This window comes from Spermophilus citellus (assembly GCF_964194105.1).
Source record: "Spermophilus citellus genome assembly, chromosome: 13".
Lineage (NCBI taxonomy): Eukaryota > Metazoa > Chordata > Mammalia > Rodentia > Sciuridae > Spermophilus > Spermophilus citellus.
The window spans coordinates 99,967,058-99,974,130 of NC_138193.1; the positions used below are offsets into that span (position 1 = coordinate 99,967,058).

Genomic DNA, 7,073 nt, shown 5'->3' on the forward strand with positions numbered 1-7,073 from the left:
TGCCCCTCTGCCCTACCACTGTGCTCCAGCTGAACCAGGTGCTCTTAAACTCATACACCAGCTGTGGAGGTGTGGAGGTACAGATGACCTCATACAAGAAAGAACAAGAACTCCTCAGTGAGACCGGCCCAAGTGTAAACACTGGTTTTACTTATTACCAACTGCATGGTCTTGGAAAATTCCTTCAGTATCTCTGAGCTCAATTTCCTTATCTGTAAAATAGGGATGATAATCCTGTCCTGGCCAAGCTACTGGGAATATTCAATGGGATAATGGACACAGAGTTCACAGACTAAGGCGCAACATAAGCAGCATGATCCAGCAAAGAAAGCCCTTATATGCACATTGACCATTTTGACACCTCAGCTTGTTGCCTCCACATGTCTGTGAAAGAGAAAAATATACACGAGTCTATACACATGAAATACGCATCAGCCTCTTCAGGGGCTAATCTTGCAAAACACCTATCTCATAAGCCAGAAGAAAGACTCATGGCTCCTGATGCATAATGATTTCCCTGAATTTATTATTTTCCTGTTATTTAAAAGAGTTGATGAAAGAAATAACATGGCTACACTGAATGTAGGGAGAGAATATTGTACTGTTCTTGATAAGAAATGTCCTTAGGTAGAAATAAATCTGATTAGGTTTTATTTCAGTTGGACTTGAAGGTATTTCCAGTAAATACCATTAGAGACCAAGAGAGAGAAAACATGAAGCAGATTGGAACATGATATAGCAGACACATTAGCAAGTTATTATACATGCTAATGAAGACTACAAAGAAACCGCCTTAATGATACAGGGAGGCCCCAGAGCATGTGGGGAACGGTGTGTGGTAACAATATGGCCTTCTAAGTTTAGGGTTCTGGCTGCCAGTCTTTGCCAGACCAAAGAACAGAGTCATTTGGCATGGGTACTGCATCAATTATTGCATTCTTTTCAAATGACGGCTTCTCAACATCAACAAACATGATGCATTTCTGTTTTCTTTGGGCCTTGTTGAGTCATGCCAGGACTAATTGAATGGCACTTGCTCCCTAGAATGCAAGCAAAGAGGTGTGGAAAGTAAAGCCCATACCATCTTAGCTTCACTTCGTCTCTCTGTGGTCACACAAAGTTCAGAACAAAAGCCATTATAAAAAGAATCAGAAAGGAAAGGATAAACAATCAACATACACCCCAAGTCATGGAAATGCCACAGCGGCCTGCATCTTTTATAGCTTGATACTTGCTTCTTGGAGGACTTTATCTGGGGTTTCTGCCGCTATACCAAAACCATCAAGACAAAGAGAGAATAAGATCAGGGCATCATCGGCATGTCCAGCAGATGGGGTTGACATACTATATTCAACAAGATCTCCAGAATGAGGCACACCTAGGCCCCAAAAGGACCTCCACTCAACTCCTACTATATAACCTATATCCCAACATGTATACCAGGAAATATTAGAAATTTTCATATCAGAACAGGGAGAGTGTTAATACTAATTTTATCTCCTATTCTATCATTGTTATCTCATGAAGCAAAATGAGGAAAGTGTACTATAAAGGGGAATAGGAAGGTCTAGGGAGATAAATTTTGAAAGCTCATTAACTTAGGTAATGTGCAGACGACCTGATGAGAGAGGTGGTAACCTGATGACAACACTTTTGATATAGTTCACTGAGCAGGAAGTAGAAGGGGAGGAAACTGGAAAGAGAGTAGAAAAACATTCAAGAAATTAGCATGAGAACACTTGGCAAGGAGAGGAGGCTACATTAGAGAGGGAATCAGGCATCAATGAGGTCACTGTGTTTTGTTCTTATTTAGAAACAGAAAGCATAGGTTAATGCGGAAGTCTGCACACTCGCTTGAATTTGGGTTCTTATCTACCCAAGGTCCCTGCACCAGTCTTAACTTTTCTAGTACCTGTGCACGTTCCAGGAGCAAGATCTCCTCAGGGAACTGGAAATTTATGTTTAAACTGATAATTAGCAGGAAAGATACAAGAAATCAACAGAATTATGTTTTCTCCAATATTCCTTACACATACTTACGATTTCAAGCTTAAATATTAACTTACTTTGCTTTCTTAAGACATGACTCATTTCCTCATTCTCTTGGTATCCAGACACTGTGGTTAGACTTATTTACCAGAAGCCTAATGGCCATAGCATGAAGAAAGTCCATTGAGTGTTTGTAAGAAATCTATTCCAAGGGGTGACCAAACAGTGGTGCCTGACTTTTAAGGAATGAAGCATCTTTCCCTGAAGAAAGAATTGATACCTTCTTCTTGTAATTGCCATTTCTGAGGCTGCTTGGTCTTCAGTCTTCTTAAAAAGATTTCCAAAAACTTTAATAGCTTTAATACCTGAGTCACCAAACCATTTCTTCTGTGTTACAAAATTAGTTTTTGTCTCTTTTCAAGTGATTATTACAGTTGATGGTAAGTGAATATAAAGCTATCTTTAATCATCCCTAATTCCTGAAGTTCCCTAAACACTGTCATGTTCTGTGTTTCCTTCAAGTTTATTTCCTAAAACTTTCTCACTATGCGAGTTATTCTTTTCTCCTCTGATGGATCATATTTGCAATATTTCCTTACTGAAAAAATAGCTGTTGGGAGAAGTTTAGCAACTGGATCAAAGCCATATATCTTTGCAAATTACTTCACCATGTATTTACAATATTTTTTATTACAAAATTAATTCTATTTGTGAAACCCTTCCTGGGTGGTTAGCATGAGTGGCAGGGCTCACTGTGTTAAATTATCTATCTGTACTTTGAGAAGATGACATGACTTAGACTTCAGAAACTTCACAGATGTTGATAAAAGGATGAACTCTATAAAATGTTTGTTTTCAAGTACAATATAAGTGTTCCTTTAAACCCTGGTAGCTCTTACTGCCTACAGAATAAATAGAAAACTCCCTAGCAAGGCAAAAAACAAACAAACAAACAAAAACAACAACAACAACAAAAAAACAGATGTTACAATCAAGTTCTAACATGATCATCAAAAGTTTCTAGCATCATCTTTTGAGTTTTCTCAACCTGTATTCTAAGGTACAGCCCTATGTATTTTCCATGTGTTTGAGTGTGTTATTTATTCTGCCTAGAGGTCCTTAGTTCCAAATCCACATCTAATTGGAAGATAATTATGATATTTTATGTCTACTCAAAAAATTAGCTCTTCTGTAAAATTTCTGTCAAATTCTTACATAGAAATCTCATAGCACTTTATACATTACATGAAAACACTTGGCAAAGAGAGGAGGCTACACTAGAGAGGGAACCAGGCATCAATGAGGTCATAGTATATGTAATAGTATATATATGTGGATGTAATAGTATATATATATGGGCTTTCCAAATTCCTAGGGTGCAATTGATATTTCATATTCACTGATTAACCTTTGACCAACTGGTTTTTCCTGACATCCTTCCCATATGTGTCCTTTGATTGTTGTGAGGAAAGTCTCTGCTCTCAGAGAAATCAGAATGTGAAAAGTTAGATTTAAGTTTTTTGTTAGGATATGTGCTCCCAAATGTGCATTTGAACACACAAAAACCTTAGTGCTTATCTGATTTGTGTTGTTAATTTTTTTTTGTTTTAAAGGAAGGAATGGGTAAGTGGCTGGTCTGAAGTCTAGCATTGATTGGAATCAAATCCAGAACTAGAATGCAGGCCTCCTGACCAACATTTTTAGCATTACAGAAAATAAGATTAGGTTAAGAATCAAAATATCTGAGTCCCATTTTTGGCTTTGCCATTGGTAAGCTGGTGATTTAAAGAAAAGCCCTTATACTTCAGGTTTTGTTTGCTTTATCTGCAAAATAAATAAAACCATACTTTAAAAAATGCTATGGGGATTCATTGTGATAAAGAAAAGCATGAGAAATTTTGCAAGTCACTTCACAAATGTATTTATAATATTTTTTTTTACTACAAAATTATTTTTAGATTGTGATAGATGAAGAACCAGAAGGTCATAGCTCTGGCTGGACTCTCTAGGGTCTTCTGTCTCCCTCATGGGAGGATGTTTTCATGGAATAACCACTATCAGCTTGTTAAGAGTATGCCTTACTCATTGCACCATGTACCCTCAAAGGAGAGCTGTTTTAACGATTGGAATCCAGACATTGGGGAGGAAGAGAAGAAAGGACCTAGTAGTGGAGCTTGTTCTTCCCTCTAGTTTCACATCATCCTGGAAAGAAGTCACTCTGTCTAAGCTATGCCATATATGCCCATTCAAGCCTCCATTCTAACCATGAGGGTGTACCTAAGCCATTCAGGGGTTGATAAGACCCTTGCACAAAGATGGCAGCAAGAGTGAAATCCATTTGGTTCACAACTTCCTGTGTTGTGTATTGATGGTAGGATGGTGCAATGCTTCCTAAGGGATGATTTAAAATGTGTCCATGCACAAACCTAATATTCATACCTATCAGTAAAACCTGGATGTTTCCTCTTCTTCCTCTTCACAGCTATTATATTACATTCAGTATAGTGTATGCATGTTGAGAGGGATTATCAATATAGAGAAAAGATGGCCTCCTACACTCACAGTGTTATATTTGCCTTACCATTCTCCAAGAATAGCTAGACAGCCCTTTCAACTCTATAGATGGTAGCTTTCATCACCTCTTGTCCAAACTGCCAATATTGCTGAAGGCACATGGGCTATGACTATGTGTATGTATTAGGTAAAACATCCAGAGACATTGCCTTGCCTGACGAATAGATACATTACTTAGTGGATACCTTCTTATCTTCTTATTAATGAGATGCCCAAAGCTCAGATTAACTCCCCGAGACTTTAAAGATTGCCTCAATACGCTTTTCTAAGTATCAGAGCATTATAACCACTGGTTACCCTTTAGCCACCCATTTTGAAATTTGGATATAGAAGTGATCCCATTTTCTTGCCCAGTTTTATTTCCCCTCGTGGCTCTATTATCTCCAAGGGACACCCAGATTTATCTGCCTTAATAGTGTACTTCATTGTTTTCCATAGCACTAAAGATAAATGGATTTGTAAAGAGGAATGGAATTGAATTTTTCTCCTTTTTTGATAACTTATTAGGAATTCCAAAATTATTACTTGGGAGATTTTCCTCACTGTGAATAGATTATTGCCCATTGCTACATTTTAATTTCTCTCCCCTATAACATTTTTGAAAAAAAATATATAGCTATTTAAGAATACAATGTTCACTCTCTTCTGGATCTGAAGAAAAAGAGGTGAACAAGCTTCTGTTAATTAAGAGGATACGCTGGAGGGAGAGAGATACTTGTGGGTCACTCTTTTGGTTGTTAATTTTGTGGCAAGTAAGCTGTACCCCGTAGCACTTTGTGTCTGATTCCCTATCACTTTGGACATTTAAATGTTAATTATCTTGGTTTTTAAAATTATTTTATATGGCTTTTCCATGCTCAGTGCCCTGGATATCATGAGCCACCACTAAACTTGTGTTTGTAAAAATACTGCAGTTTCCATTTCTTGTCTGACGGTAGGATGCAAACTTCACGCAGAATTACAGACTAGATTCATAGTGTTTGGAAATCTGCTTGGTTATTAGAGGAAGAAGCTATAGAATCAAGAGAGGAAGGGACTGGTATGAAAGTATATGTGACAAGGTATAGAAGTGTAAGCATGGGGAGACCATAGGAAGCCCAGAAAAGTTGGCATACCAGGTTTTGCTAAGATTTCTAGGCATGTAGTATTGGCTGGAAAGTTACCTGCACAGCAAATAACACTCAACAAAATTCCTTTTTGATAGTGAATCTTGACTGACTTTGCCCCAATGTGCGTGTGTGTATGTGTGTGTGTGTGTGTTTCATGACTTATTAAATAGATTAGCTACATTGATTTTTACTTTGAGATTTCCAGACAATCACACAATAGTTGAATTTTTCAATCCTGTTGCTACATTATATGTTAATAAAAGCCAATAGCAAACATTCAAAAAGTTTTCCTAGATTAGGGCTCGTCCAGGAATCAATAATCTCATTGACATGGTTCAAAAAGCTATCAATTCTATGAGGACCGTTAATGGCTGCAGAAAGCATGCATGTAAACACCACCAGGAAAATCAATGTTCTCTCCAAGTCATCAATACTTCTTGATGGCAATTGGAATTATGAAAAACATTACCTGTACCTCAGGTCCTCAGTATTTATAATGGAACTACTTCAGCCAGTGGGAATTCCAGGCAAGGCAGCTATAGGGTAGGCTTTGTTGATGTGACAGCTTGTACTCGAACAGTACCTTGTAGTTTCTAAGATACAGTCATGTACATCCCTGATTAAACAGCCAGAGCAACCCTGTGAAGTGGACAGGGAGGTAAACCAGCCTTGTTATCGGGGATAAAGTCTCAGATAGAAGAAGTTCCACATTGGTCCAACCGTTTGCAGGAGAGTTAGGGGGAAGCATGGCTCTTCTGATTCCTGTTCTTTTCCTGTGGGGTGCGATGGGTGTCCTACTACCATGACTACAAATGCAACAGCAACTTCTTATTCATTAATTCTTAATAGCTTATAGTTAAGCAGTTTCCTTGGAAACCTGGAAACTAGTGAGCATTCCAGAAGGTTCAACCGCCTAGAACAACTCTTCTGGGTTTATAGCATAAATCATACAGAAGTATTCATTGACAACTAAAAAATATACTTTTTTCCCCAGGTCCTTAAATTGTCTCACTGGTTGCTGGAACAGCTCTGCTTTCTCAAGTAGGTGATATTTGGCATTGATTCCCCTACCTTCCCATTTTTAGAGGGTGATAATAACAAATGGGGCTATTCCAGGGAGGATACCTAGCTCCTCACTACATGCACTGCTTCTTGCAGCAATGACCAACATTTTCATCATTTCACACTATGATTTCTTGTCTGCAGCTGACTCTGTCATTGGATGAATATTATTTTTAAAATGAAATTTTTATTAAAATAAAAAATGTTTACACATGAAATGACAGCTCATCCTCCAAGAAACCGAATTAATAGGGGAAAGGAATGATCCTGGGAGCTCCTCAAAGCAGTAATGAATTCAACATTCTTCAATCAAATTTAAAATTTAATTATAGGTAATTG

At 37.8% G+C, this 7,073-nt stretch overlaps 1 protein-coding gene across 1 annotated transcript in view; it reads left to right on the forward strand.

Annotated features, from left to right (window-relative positions):
* LOC308632606 (uncharacterized protein) overlaps positions 1 to 6,713 on the forward strand; it is a 476,997-nt gene extending 470,284 nt beyond the window's left edge. The window contains exon 9 of the mRNA XM_081264853.1: positions 6,667 to 6,713. The gene's annotated coding sequence lies outside the window, so the exon portion shown is untranslated. The remainder of the gene's footprint in view (positions 1 to 6,666) is intronic.
* Positions 6,714 to 7,073: the final 360 nt, after the last annotated feature.